Source organism: Chiloscyllium punctatum, chromosome 3 (assembly GCF_047496795.1).
Source record: "Chiloscyllium punctatum isolate Juve2018m chromosome 3, sChiPun1.3, whole genome shotgun sequence".
Taxonomy (NCBI): domain Eukaryota; kingdom Metazoa; phylum Chordata; class Chondrichthyes; order Orectolobiformes; family Hemiscylliidae; genus Chiloscyllium; species Chiloscyllium punctatum.
This window is the reverse complement of record NC_092741.1, coordinates 49,871,241-49,885,663: the sequence shown is the minus strand read 5'-3', so window position 1 is coordinate 49,885,663 and position 14,423 is coordinate 49,871,241.

Genomic DNA, 14,423 nt, shown 5'->3' with positions numbered 1-14,423 from the left:
ACTGGTGAAGTGAAGGTCTTTTAAAATGTAGATTTGTCAAGAGCCGGACATGAACATTAACCAATCACGGATAAATCTAACTTGAAAGGTGGAAGAAATTTCTTTATATCGTGAGTTGTTAGAATATAGAACATACTATCGTAAGGAATGGTTGAAACAAGTAGCATAGATGCATTTAGAAGGAAACTAGATAATAACTGGAAGAATATGTTGATGGAATTAAATAAAGAAGGATAGGAGGAGATTTGCATGAAGCATAAACACTGACATGACCCTGTTAGTTTGAACAAAGTGCTTTTCTATTGTATGTAGTTTGTAATCTTGGGGGAAGCAGGTGATGAGGGAATGGCTTACTGAGAATAGTTTCAGGAGCTGTCCATCCAAATTGAAGGGCAGAAGGGTAGGCAGGTGTAGAAGGGGATCTTTTAATGGCTGGGGGTGAGGTATTCTAATAGAAGGCAAGAGTACAGTGTGCTGAAGCATTAGAGAATGTGTTCTGTCTGCTCTTGGATGATGGAGAGTACAGTTCACCACCGCCTCCACAACAGTGTCTTTTTCCTTGCTTCATTCCACCTACTAGGTTTTCCTGTGAAGTTTGGAATGCATTTCCACCTCCTGTATACCTTCAATGCAGATTAAATCAAATTTTGCCCATCTCTTCACAATTTTGAAGATGCTATTCCAACTCCTGAAAGTAAGTCCTTGTTTGTCTTGTCTGCCTCTGTAAAACCCAAATATGGAAGATTTAGAATTCAGATTTTCACAATTTAAACAGTTGGTCCAAACCCACCCCAGCAAGTTTTAGAATCATAGAATCCCTACAGTGTGGAAACAGGCCATTTGGCCCAACCAGTTCACACCGATACTCTGAAAAATAACCCACCCAGACCCATTCCCTTACCCTATTATGTTACATATACTCCTGACTAGTACATCTAATTTACACATCCCTGAATACTATGGGCAGTTTAGCATGGCCAATTCGCCTAACCTGCACATCTTTGGATTGTGGGAGGAAACCTGGAAGAAACCTACACAGACAAGGGGAAAATGTGCAAACTCCACACAGACAGTCACTCGAGGCTAGGATCACACCCAGGTCCCTGATACTGTGAGGCAGCAGTACTAACCATTGAGCCACCGTGCTGCCTGATTGAACTCCTACAACCTCTTTGAAACTGTCCCAACTAAATCTGTTCAGTGTCCACTTTGGCCTGAGTACACTTGTGTGAAGCACCTTATCTCATCTCACTGGGTTAGTGCAGTAAAGAAGAAGCCCTGCTATTCCTGGAATCAATCAAAAACTAAAAGATTTTTAAAATGTGCAAATATTCCCCAATTTATCTTTCCTCTCAACCCCAGTTGACAGAAACCACTGTTCATAAGGGCTGCTGAGATGATTCTTATGATTCTTGTGCTGATCCAAACGTAAGTTCTCTGTTGTCCTTCTCGGGATATTTTCACTGATTTATATGATGCGCAGGGCAGCCGGTTCACTTACAAAAAGTCTTTGACTTATCAGTTAAACGTCACAGCCAACAGCCACCGCTGAAGGCAAGATAAACAGGTTTTCGTCAGGCTTAAAGTGCAATTCACTGCAGAGAACAGAGAGAGAGAGAGAGAGAGAGACAGAGCTACAAAGCTGGTGGTGGTCGAAGACTTCTTGTTGATAGACTCAAGATGTACAGCTACCTGAAAGCCAATTATAAGGCTGTTGACAGGCAGAAGGCCTTTGTCAATGCTAAGTGGTCAATAGTCCACAAACCAATCAATACTCTTTGCCAACCAAAGTTCCATTTCTAACACAACCCGTCGTCTCCCATGTATCTGTGACCTTCTCCCACAAGTGCGTAATCAGCAGCTATTCACACAGTATTTACAATAATGGTCAAGTTACTTGCTTTCAAAACCATGCAGTAATCTTTGAGCAACCTTTGGATTTATAGCTGTTCTTCACTCATTTCAAATTCCAATTTAAAATATAAGACAAATAATAAATACATTGTCTTTACAACCTTGAGACAATTTTCGATGTTAAAAGTGTTACATAAGTGCACATTGTCACCCTGCTGTTATTCAACGATGGGAGCATATCTTGTTGCTTGCCCCAGTCGCTTCAGGACAAAAGATATTCACACCTCATGGCAAATGTTCGAAATTGGAAGATGAATAGTATTACAAATGTCATTATCTGTGAGGTCCCACATCTTTCCATTTCAGTAAGTTATGCAATATTTCTTTCCATATATGACCCTATGATATATTGCTTTATTAAATTTGCTTTATTGAAGAAATGGGTGAATTACTATTATATTTAGGCTGTATCAATACTGTGAGTAATGGACACAATGCTCATAGGTCTGGATAACCCAGAGCAAGTGAGCATGGATTGGAAATAGGGCTAATGCAGTACCCACGTTCATCAATCAGTTTTCTATTGCAAGTATAATGTATCCCCATGGAGTGAAGTGTTTGGAATCACCCTACAATCTCTGCCTTAATATGACATTCACAAAGTGCTTGAGCTCGTCGCTTATGGTTTGTGATGTCATTTTGAATCCCCAGGGTAAATTAGATTTTCATTAATCATTCTCAGCTATTCATAATGCTGCACCGAAAGTCAATCAGTTTTTTTTTAATGAAATAATGTGGGTGCACCCATGACTAATGGCTAATAAATTAGGAGATGGCAACCAAATAATTATTCACATCTGTTACTGATGGATTTTTGATAGGGATATTGTCAACTGGAGGAAGTATTCTTTCTGTTCTCCAGGTCATGACATTGACTCTCAAGACTACTGAGTGGTGAATTTATTGTAGCAAGATAAAACATGGCAATTTCACTGTCGCATCCTCTCCCTTCCCTGAAGAGAACTGTCTACAAAATGTGCTATAATGCATGCTTTACTTGCTAGTAAATTATTGCTTAAACAAGTTGTTTTTTTTAAGAAAAAGGAACCAAACAGCACACCATTATTTTTTGGCCATTGACTACTGAAGTGAAATGGGCAATTCATGCAAATTGTATTCAGTGCAATTTGTATGAATATGCTAATATCTATGAATGGAAGTTTTAATAAGGCATTAATCAATTTTACGTAAAAGGACTAGCAAAGCAGACGGAAGAATTTCCTGTGAATGGATCAACAACATTTGCAGGAGATTCGTAAAATCCAGGATATTTTGAGCCATGGATACCCAAATGATGTCACCTCTAAATATTGCACCATCCACTCATTAAGCTAAAGCTTTTGCAATCCCAGTACACACTGTTTGGCTCTTGGATGAAAAGGAGGACAATCTTTAGAGCAGTGAAAGTACAGAACATTAGATTGGGCTTGCAGCTACTAGTGAAGAACAGAGAAGGTGGCTGAACAGCAGCTTTGGTGAAGGTGTTGGAAACCACCAGTAATGACACATACTGGCCTGGCTGGTCTAGTGTACTTCAAAATGATAGACCGCAATGACCTGTACATTCATTTCCAAGTATTATTGAATTTTAACTGCTTTTCCACTCTGGGGAAAGGCTCGAGGCTGAATAGATTAGATTAAAGGATATATTCCCTCTGTTCTCCTTGTCATGACATTGACACTAGAGATTCCTGGCCGATGGATTTATTGTAGTAAGTTAAGACATGATAATTCCACTATCACACCCCCTACTTACCCTGATAGTGGACTGAAATTTCCCCACGATACAGGCAGCAAATGCTGCCTTTACTGAGAGACCACTGGAAACATCGAAGCATATGCAGGCGTGGAGGTATGCTACTCTTGAGTAAAAGAAATACTTTTATCAAGACAAAACAGAGAGGTTCATGGCAGCGATGTTGGTCTATGTACATGCAATCTCCAAGGTTAAGAGGACATACTTCCTGACAACAATGGAACACCCATGGAATGCATACTAAGGTGCGTGAGCTTCCTACATGTCTGATTATACTGGTTTACATTAGCAAATCTGCAAAATACATATATACCTCAGTAACTGTATCTCTTAATCATCTTTACCATTTGCTTATCTTTATCAGCCTCTTGCATGGAACTGTATCATAATCTGGAGGGAGCAGAGGAGGCCAAATTGACTAATTTCCTCTCATTACTGCCCACTTGTCTAGAAAAGCAAATAGAAAACCAAATTGCCAGGCTTTAGGTACATTTAAGTCATCATTGGACTAGCATATGGATGTACATGGAAAAGTGTAGGTTAGATGGGCTTCAGATTGGTATGACAGGTCGGTGCAGCATCAAGGGCCGAAGGGCCTGTACTGCACTGTAATGTTCTATGTTCTATGTTCTAAGTTAGTTTTCTCCTAGATTTATGGTGTTTGTTCGAAAATTATTTTTTTTTACCAGCGACAAGATAGTAATATGAACAGAATTGTTCAATAGTATTTTTGAGAAAACTGCTTTTTCTTTTCAATATTTCTGATTACATTTAATGTGGCTGAATTTCAAGAATAAGGACATTGTGCCGTGAGAGGGGCATATGTCAGGCACTGAGTCTAAAGAATCATTGTGATTGAAATGTGTAAAGTGTTAAAACAGGGCATTTTTATCACAGTAGAATTGTTGAGCAGGGAAGAAAATGGCAGCAATATAAAAGGCAATAGTTTGTTCTAGAAAGTGTATCAAAACAATGTCTCAAGAACAAAAATGATTGAGAGTAACTTTGTAATAAGAGCCATGGAGCTTCTTCTTTTTGTTTTGGAATCAGTTAAATCAACGATGCATGTACCTTTTAGATTTTGGTCAATATGTGCTCTTATGCATTGTACTTTAAGATTAATATTTTGTCAATAACAATATCTCACAGCACAGTGCACATGTGCCTCCATAGACTCGATGTTTCAAAAGGACAGTTCCCTACAACCTTGAAGTCAATTAGGAATGAGTAATAAGTGCTGCATTTGACAGTGATGCCTACACCCCATTAATGAATAAAGAAATCAAGTGAATTATTGGATATATTACTATCACTAGCTCGATAAACCTGATGAAGGTGGGTAAATCAGCCTTGTGTTTCCAAAGAGAAGGGTATTTGGGAACAACCTTGGGTGTTTTGCTTGCTGGTTACTGACACTCCCGTTCCCGCTACCCAAACACCACCAACTCCTCCACCCCAAATCAGGTCAAATCTCAAATTTGGCTGACAGCACAAAGCTTGTGCATGCCCAGATATATCATTGAGGTGAGAGTTACACAGGGACATCTATGTTGTTGAAATTATTCACCTTAAACCATTGAAGGCTAAAGGGAAATTTAATAGTCAACCCCACCAACCTCTGCATACCTCGCATCATCATCCGCCACTTCCACCACCTCCAAACCGACCCCACCACCAAAGATATATTTCCTTCCCCACCCTTATCAGTGTTTCAGAGAGACCATTCCCTCCGTAACTCCCCACCAGCCCACACCCCACTCCTGGCACCTTTCCCTGCCACCACAGGAAGTACAAAACCTGTGCCCACACCACTCTTCTCACCTTCGTCCAAGGCCCCAAGGGATCCTTCCACATTTGTCAGAAGTTTAACTGTACCTCTACCAATGTCATCTACTGCATGCGTTGCACACAGTGTGGTCTCCTCTACATCAAGGAGACAGGATGCCTTCTTGTGAATCATTTCAGAGAACAACTCTGGGACACCCGCACCCACCAACCCCACCACCCTGTGGTTGAACACTTCAACTCCCCCTCCCAATCCGTTAAGGACATGCAGGTCCTGGGCCTCCTCCACCGGCAAACTGTTACCACCCAACGCCTGGAGGAAGAACGCATCAAGTTCCGCCTTGGGATCCTGAAACCACACTGGATAAAAGTGGATTTCAATCGCTTCTTCATCTCCCCTCCCCTCACTTTATCCGAGTCCCAAGCCTCCAACTGGGCACAACCCTCCTGACCTGTCCATCACTCCCCTCTCACAACCAACATTGTCAAAAAAAAATCAGTCCTGCAGAAGGGTTACACCTCCTGATGTTGCCTGGCTTGCCATATTCTTCCAGCTTCCTGCATGTCTACCAACATCTGCAGATTTTTGGCTCTATAAAAATCTAACTGGCTCACTAATGTTCTTCAGGAAAAGAAATCCGTCATCCTCACCTGATCTGGCCTACATATGTCTCCAGACCCACAGCAATATGGGTAAATTTTAACTCTCCTCCATGCAACTGAGGATGGACCAAAAATGCCCATCCTATGAATGAATTTTTAAAAATCCCAAACTGGAGGTGTTGCTTTTCCCTTTGAAGGATCTAGAAGGACAGGCATTAAACAACTAGTTTCAGTTCCACTGGAGTGTTGGTGTGGAGTGTGGGGCGGAACATTCTCATGTGCACCAGTTTGGTTTGAAGTGAAGCATATTGTGAAGGTCATGTTGAAGAATTATCTCCTTGTCACCCCTGTGTTGTAGATAAATACATCTCCCACGTTAAATGTTAGAAGTCAGCTAGTTGGCAATCAAACAAATGGGAAACAGAACAACAAAAGGAATCTCTCTCACCCTGAATTCTGGAATTCAACTATAGCTGTAATGAACTGGACTACATTATCTCAACAAATTTGCAAAGCTAAAACTTGTGAAACCAACTGCTCAAATATCAACATTGCCCAAGTAAACCTTTCAACTATCCAGTTTTCACAAGGAATTCAGAGGCTAATAACTTTTCTTCAATTTTTACCTGCATGGACTCACGTCTTAGCAAGAATTTACCAGGCCCTGTGTAGTCCAGTCTCCAGTGAGATCAGTGGTGGAATTGGCTAAGATGTTTGGTGAGACTGATCCAGACATTGAGATCATCTTGCTATATTGTGCTTTTCTCAAGTGGTGTAGCAATGCACTCCTTAGTCAACGGTAAGCTCTCAATTGATGATTATCATTGTTTGGTAAATAACTTGCTAATTACCCAACTCACCATGGTTGTGATTTTACCAAACTCACCATACAACCAAAATGTCAGGAAAATGGGCTATGGAAATCAGAGCAGATTTTTGGCGCATTTCAATTGTTGCTTACTCCAAAAGATGTCCATGTAGAACATTGGGAAACAATATTTTAGATACATTCTGTAGGCACTGGTTATGCATACTCCACATCCATGCTCATTGGCATCCAGCATGTGCCAGTCTCTATGACTGCTTATGGCACATGTCCTATCCACTTACAAGAAGCTTCTGGATACTAATGGTCAACATTGAAATGAATGGGCAACCATCATTGTAAAGCTAGAGCAAGGACACTGTCGACACAGGGAAATGCACCCAGCTCATTGAATATACCAGACTGCATTTCTGGGCTGTTTGCTTATTGTTGTTGTTGCACGCAGCCATTGTAAGCCAACCTGGATTCTCGCTGTGTCTTTGCGTTGTATTGTTTTGTTTTGTCTTTTGTGCATTTCACATGGAGACCATATGAAATGAACTGCTAGAGGGAATGGCAGATGCAGGTACAGTTACAACATTTAAAAGACATTTGGACAAGTACAAGAATAGGAAGAATTTGGAGGGATATGGGCCTAATGCAGGCACTACTTTGGTTTGGGACAGCTGGTCAGCATGGACAAATTGGACCGCAGGGTCTGTTACTGTGCTGATTGATTCTACGACTCCCTGACTTTTGTTTCTAATCTGCGTAGTTGTGTGTTGCGTTACTAATTCTTCTCATGTTGAGTCATTAATAAACTCACTCTTTGTTAATTCAAGGAAGTTAAGTTGACTCCTTTTACAACATAGCTTCATCTGGGTCTGGGAAAAGGTATCCATAAAGGAGGAGATCTTTTATAAATTTAGCTAGTTGCAATCAAACAAGAGGATAGGTGAACTAGGAACTGAAGCTAGTTCTTCCCGTTTTACCCCAGAGCTCAGTGATTTGGGGGTAACCTGTCTGCATCTGTAACAAATTATGGACCTTATCCAGTGCTTATCTCCCTTCCTAATAGCACTGTGAGTGTTGCTGTCTTCCAAAGATGGCAGCAGTTCAAGAAAGATGCTCATTCCCACCATCTTCTCCAGGGCAATTTGGTAGGAGCCACAAATAATGATCTATACAGTGACATACATATCTTACAAACAATAATATAGGTCTGCCTTTAAGGCAAAACTGGATAAGTTTCATGATGGAAAAAGCATCAGTTAGGTTAAGTAATAAGGGTGGAATGAGTCTGTTGTGGAGCCTAGATGAGCTGGACGGAATGGCTATTCTTAATTCTATGTAATTGTAAGGAATGATAGTAAATAAATTGCCAATAACCACCGCATAATGTTTTAAAAAAAAGAATAATATTAATCAAGACCTCCGATCATAGTTCGACAGTTCATTGTTTACAGTTCTCCTTCCTATACTCCAGTGACACAATTCTCCTGCTGGTCTCCTGTGTACCTAAATTAAGTAAGTTGCACCAAGAAAAGCAATTAAGTCCCTCTGATGTTTTGATAAATGCTAAAGAAATAAAATAGTTGCAGTTGATTGAGACTGACATACCTCATTAATCTCATTAACCCACGGGTGCCACATTCACATTGCATCTTGTGTCTGATGCTGCTCGGTTATATCCCTCTGGAATATGTACATCTCTTGCCTGCTGAGTTTCATGCTTGAACGTCCCAGTTTTTCAATCACTACACTTTGTTTATGGTCCATTAATGTAATGCCAGTTCAACTTTTCCATTCCTTGTGTACGACCAAAATATTTTCCATTTCCGATTTGTATTGGGTGCTTTCTCCCATCCCCGTCCCCAGTAAAATAAAAAAAAAATTGCCCAAAATGAAACTACATCAAATAACAGACCCAGGTTGGTCTCACTGGTCTGTAGAATCATTTCAGATCAAAAGCAGTGCAGGACTAATGATAGGCTTAAGAGAGCTGACCCCTGTAGCATTGCCATGGAAATGGGATCAGATAAATAACAGAAAGAAAGCCAGCACCAATTATACAAAGAAATTGTGTATAAAAACTAAATCAGGCTTTCAACAAGAGTTAACTGCAACAAGCCTATTCTGTTTCATTATTTTGGAGCCTTAAGGTATTTGAATTTAAAATTCTAACAACTTGAATTTCAGCACTCTGTTTTAAAATCAATTATTTCAAACTTATCTGCAATACAGAACAGGATGAGTGTTGGGACTAGGAAAATGATTGTCAATAATATTGTGCAGATATGCTGAGTTTCACATTTCACCTGACAAAGGAGCAGCGGTCTAAAAGCTTGTGATTTCAAATAAACCTGTTGGACTATAACCTGGTGCCGTGTGACTTCTGACTTTATCTACCTCAGTCCAATCATAACTGTTTTACAACAGATTATTATACCAGTTCAGACAAGAAACAGGCATTTGGATTGCCTGTCAAACAATTGCACCATAGAGGTCTTCACAGCAGCACTCAGGCTGAGGAACCATCTGGAACTCCGTCCACTTGACTTTGTTCTGGGCCTGACACCATACAATCACATTCCATCCACACATATTTACTGGGGGTGATTTTTTTTTTTAATGAGCCAACTCTATAAGTATTTCCATTTGGGAATTTGTTTGTCAACTTCAGACGTAATGAAGATGTTTCCTCTCGTGAGGTAAGCTCGAACGAGTAGTTACAGTTTCAGGATAAGGAGCAGAAGATTCCAAACAGAGATGGGGAGGGAAATTGCCTCTTTCAAAGACTCATGAATCCATGGACTTCATTTCTCCAGAATGTGGTGGATACCTCGACATTGAATAAGTTTTAAAAAGGTATACACCGATTTTTAATGAGTAATAGGAGGAGGGTTATAGGGAGCAAGCAGGAAAGTGGAGCTGAAGGTGAGGTGAGATCAGCCAAGATCATAGGCAGAGCAAACCATTCTACTTCTTCCTGATCCCTCCACAAAATAATCCCGCTTTGACGCCACCTCCCTCGCTGAGAAGTATCTTAGGCCCTTCTTTTCTCCTCCATCCTTCCTCATACTTCTCCCTCCCTCTGTCCAATGGAACACTTCCAAAATGGCACTGTGGCTCAGTGGTTAGCACTCTACCTCACAGTACCAGGGACCTGCGTTCAATTCCAGCTTTGAGTGACTGTGTGGAATTTGCACGTTCTCCCTGTGTCTGGGTCGGTTTCCTCCAGGTGCTCTGACTTCATCCCACAGTTGGAAGATATGCAGGTTTGGTGAATTGGCCATCATATTTGCCCATACTATTCAGGGATGTGTAGGTTAGGTGCATTAGTCAAAGGTAAATGTAGGAGAATGGGTCTGGGTGGGTTACTCTTCGGAGGGTCAGTATGAATTTATTGGGCCAAATGGCCTGTTTCCACACTGTAAGGATTCTATAACTTAAAAACACAGGACTTCAACTGAAATTTCAAATGATTAAATTTCCGTTTCTCAACTAATGCTGTCAAATATGGTGAGTGTTCCTTGTCTTCTGTGAAGTCTATTATCTGTTTTTAGTTTCCCGTTCTCACTGAAATGATGAACCAGATTATTTCAGACAGAAACACTGAAGGGTATCAACAAAACAAATACGTTGTTGAGAAAGCAAAAAAAAAGTATGAGGAAAATGACAGGAATTTGGTGAGGTGGAATCCCTGGACTGAAATCAGGAGGAATTTCTTCACCCAGATAGTGATGAACTGAAAGCAGGTCTAAGGTTTAAATGGGCCGTGCTCCCATAATTCAGAGTTGTGGGTGGGGTGGGGTTTAATGAGGCAGGAGGCTGCAGAGTGGAGATCCTTGCACTTTCCTCTTTCTGATTCAGTCTGAATTTGCGAAGATTTTCAGGCAGCCACCCTACCTGGAGATCAATTGAGAGGAGGCAATGGCCTCGTGGTATTATCACTGGACTATTAATCCATAAACCTCAGCACCATTCTGGAGACTTGCATGCAAATCCCGCCATGGCAGATTTGAATTCATTAAAGAACTGGAATTAAGAATCTAATCTTGTTGCTGCTTAGATACTTTATTCCATTAGAACTCTCGGAGATTAGGTGGGCAAAGGTGGCATGAGAAGTTATTGCAAATAACACATGCCACATTGGTAATATTGAATTCCACCAGTCATCTGCGAAAAGAGATCTCAGGGAATGAGGTGAAAGTGAGGACTGCAGATGCTGGAGATTAGAATCAAGAGTGTGGTGCTGGAATAGCACAGCAGGTCTGACAGCATCTGAGAAGCAGGAAAATCGATATTTCGGGCAAAAGCCCTTAAACAGAAATGAGGCTGAGAGCTTCGGGGGTGGAGAGATAAATGGGAGGGGGCTAGGGGGAAGATAGCTGAGAGTGCAATAGGTGGATGAGGTGGGGGTAAAGGTGAGAGGTCAGAGGGGAGGGTGGAGTGGATAGGCGGGAAGGGGGATGGACAGGTCATGAGGACAATGCTGAGCTGAAAGGTTGGAACTGGGGTAAGGTGGGGGGAAGCAAAATGAGGAAACTGGTGAAATCCACATTGATGCATTGGGGTTAGAGGAGAGGTGTTCTCATCGGGAGCAACAGATATAGTAAATGACATGTGTGAAAGTGCAGGTGAAACTTTGATGGATGTGGAAGGCTCCTTTGGGGCCTTGGATGGAAATGAGGGGGCAAGTGTGGGCACAGGATTTGCAATTCCTGCGGTGGCAGGATGAGATGCGTTGGAAGGCATCTTCAACGTGAGAAGGGAAATTGCGGTCTTTAAAGAAGGAAGCCATCTGGTGCGTTCTGTGGTGGAACTGGTCCCCCTGGGAGGAGATGTGGCAGAGGCAGAGGAATTGGGAATAAAGGTTAGCATTTTTTGCAGGAGGTGTTGTGGAAGAATTACTCAATGTTCTTTAAAAAAATTACCAGGAGATGCAGAAAGTCCTTCACGAACTTAAACTTTAACCTTGCAAAATAAAAGCTATGGGAGTTAGCAAATATCTTCCCTGACTCCCCAGAAGCTCTTTGTTCTCCTTCAGTTTATACAATTTGTTGGTCATTCACTTATTGGATAACATTAGCATAGCCAATCATGCTTGCTTGCTTTGTCTTTCTAAATTAGTCATCACCTGGCACATTGGTTCCCTCCATCACACTTAACCTATCACATTACAACACCATCATCTTCGGCATTAGCTCATGTACCAGTGATTTAACTAGCCTATCACAATGCACTACTATTATCTGTTACTGGAGCCCTGTAACATGATCCTGGGCATACATTGCAACACGTTGGTGGGTTTGTACACAATGTCAGTGTTGTGTCGGTCACCGTTGATGGAGATGGAGAGGTTCAGGAAGGGGAGGGAGGTGTCAGAGATGGTCCAGGTGAATTTAGCAGGGCAGATGTATTCCCCCCACTCTGCTTTAAGAATCGTATTCTAGCAGTGAATTGTCCTCCATTTAAGACACAAATTTATCTTTGACTGTATTATTATTAACAAATCTTACCATATTGTCAAGCAATCCAAACTTAAGTGTGAGGTCGCACCCACAAATAAGCACCAGCTCGGACATGATGGGCCAAAAGGTGTTTTTCTGTGCTTTTGATCTCGATGACACTATAAAAGTAGAATTACCTGCACACCCCATTGGAAGCTGGTGAAGAAAATAGTTTCACAGTCTTGAATGTTTATATTTGACGTGAGATTTAACTTGTCATAAAAATGTCCAATCTTACTGAAATATCTTTAAGAAATTCATTGCTTTTGTTTATTGGACTTCTTGAAAAATATTGGATTAGCCTGGCAAATTGAAATGCAAAATGTACTTCAGGGTAATTCAATTGATTCGACAGAAAACAAAACTTATGCTTTTCTGTCCTTTTGATAAAATCTCTGCCTCACATCTGACCTAATCTCCAACTGACATGTCACTAAGTAAGACCATCAGTTCTGTTTCTCATTGGTTGAGTTTCTGACAATGGTGTTGAAGTGCAAATGATGCTTATTCACTGTATTGTACATTTGTAGCTATATCAAGTTCTGAATACAATGGAACACAACAAAGAACTGCAGATGCTGAATATCTGAGATAAAAACAGAAATTGCTTGGAGAAACTCATTGGATTGGCAGCATCTGTGGAGAGAAAGCAGAGTTAACATTTTGAGTCCAGTGATCCTTCCCTCAGAACAGTTCAGTTGCGGCCAAACTTACTGGGTTTCCTTTAGCAATTTCTGTTTTTATTTCTGAATACAATAGCCACCTTAATTTTCCATAAATGTCTTCTGATTTTCTACTGTAATATTTGGGATAATAGTATGAATGGGAGGTGAGGATTTTACCAAAGCTGCGGAAGCAGAGAATTTAGGGATTATGTCCGTGGAATTTCAGGTCTGTTTATTTGTCTTTGAACAAGTGTTCTTACTTCAGAAGAAACATAAGAGATTTTTAAAAAATAAATGTCAAAATATACTGAAGTGAAGCAACTGTAAAAGGGAGTTTAATAAACATTACAAAGACATTACATAAACATTACAAAGTGCAGTTAATCTGAAGCAAAAACAAAACGAATTGCTGCAAACATACACTGAGACGATCCTTCATATAAACTGACAGTAGCAGGCCAAGAAGGCAGCTTACCACCATCTTGTCCAGGCAACTAGCTTTGGGCAATAAATGTTCACCCAGCCAATAATGTCCAAGTTCAATGAATTATCTTTTAAAAAGTCAGCAACTATGGACAAAGTAGGTGAGCTAATGACCAAGAATCTAATAGCATCTCAGACCTTTTCTTATTTCACTCATCAACTCCAATTATTTTTGAGCTCTGAGTTGCTGAAAATGTGATAACAGCATAGTGACATCAAAAGATAAATGACAGAATTAATAGTCATTGTTATTAGCAATTGGGGGAAAAAAACAGAGGCAGGAAAGAGCAATAGAAAAGACACAGAGTAAATTAGAAACAAGAAAAATAGAAAATAGGAGCAGGAATAGACTGTTCAGCCCATCAATCCTGTTCTACCATTCAATCTGATCAAGGCTGATCATCCAACTTTGCAGCCATTTCCCACTTTCAAACAATACACTTCGACCGCTTTAGCCCCAAGAATCATGTCTGACTCCTTCTTGAAAACATTCACTGCCTTGGCTTTAACTATTTTCCCAGGCAGATAATTCCACAGGCTCACCACTATCTAGATGAAGAAATCCCTCCTCATCTCAGTCCTAAATGTCCAACTCCATATCCTTAAACTGTGACCCTGTGGTTCTGGACTCCTTGGACATTAGGAACATCCTTCCTGCATTTACACCCTCTCTAGTCCTTTAGAACTTTATAGGTTTCCACGAGATTCCCCTCATTCTTCTAAACATCAATGCATATAGTTCTAATCCAGTCTGTCTTCATATTTTAGTCCTGTCATTAGAATCAAATTAGATATTGAATAAGCAATAGAGAAACAATTAGGTAAAGCAAAGGGAAAGACAAGACAGAAAATAGTTGTTAAAAAAATCATCTTATACTTTTCAACTTAAAAATCTCTGA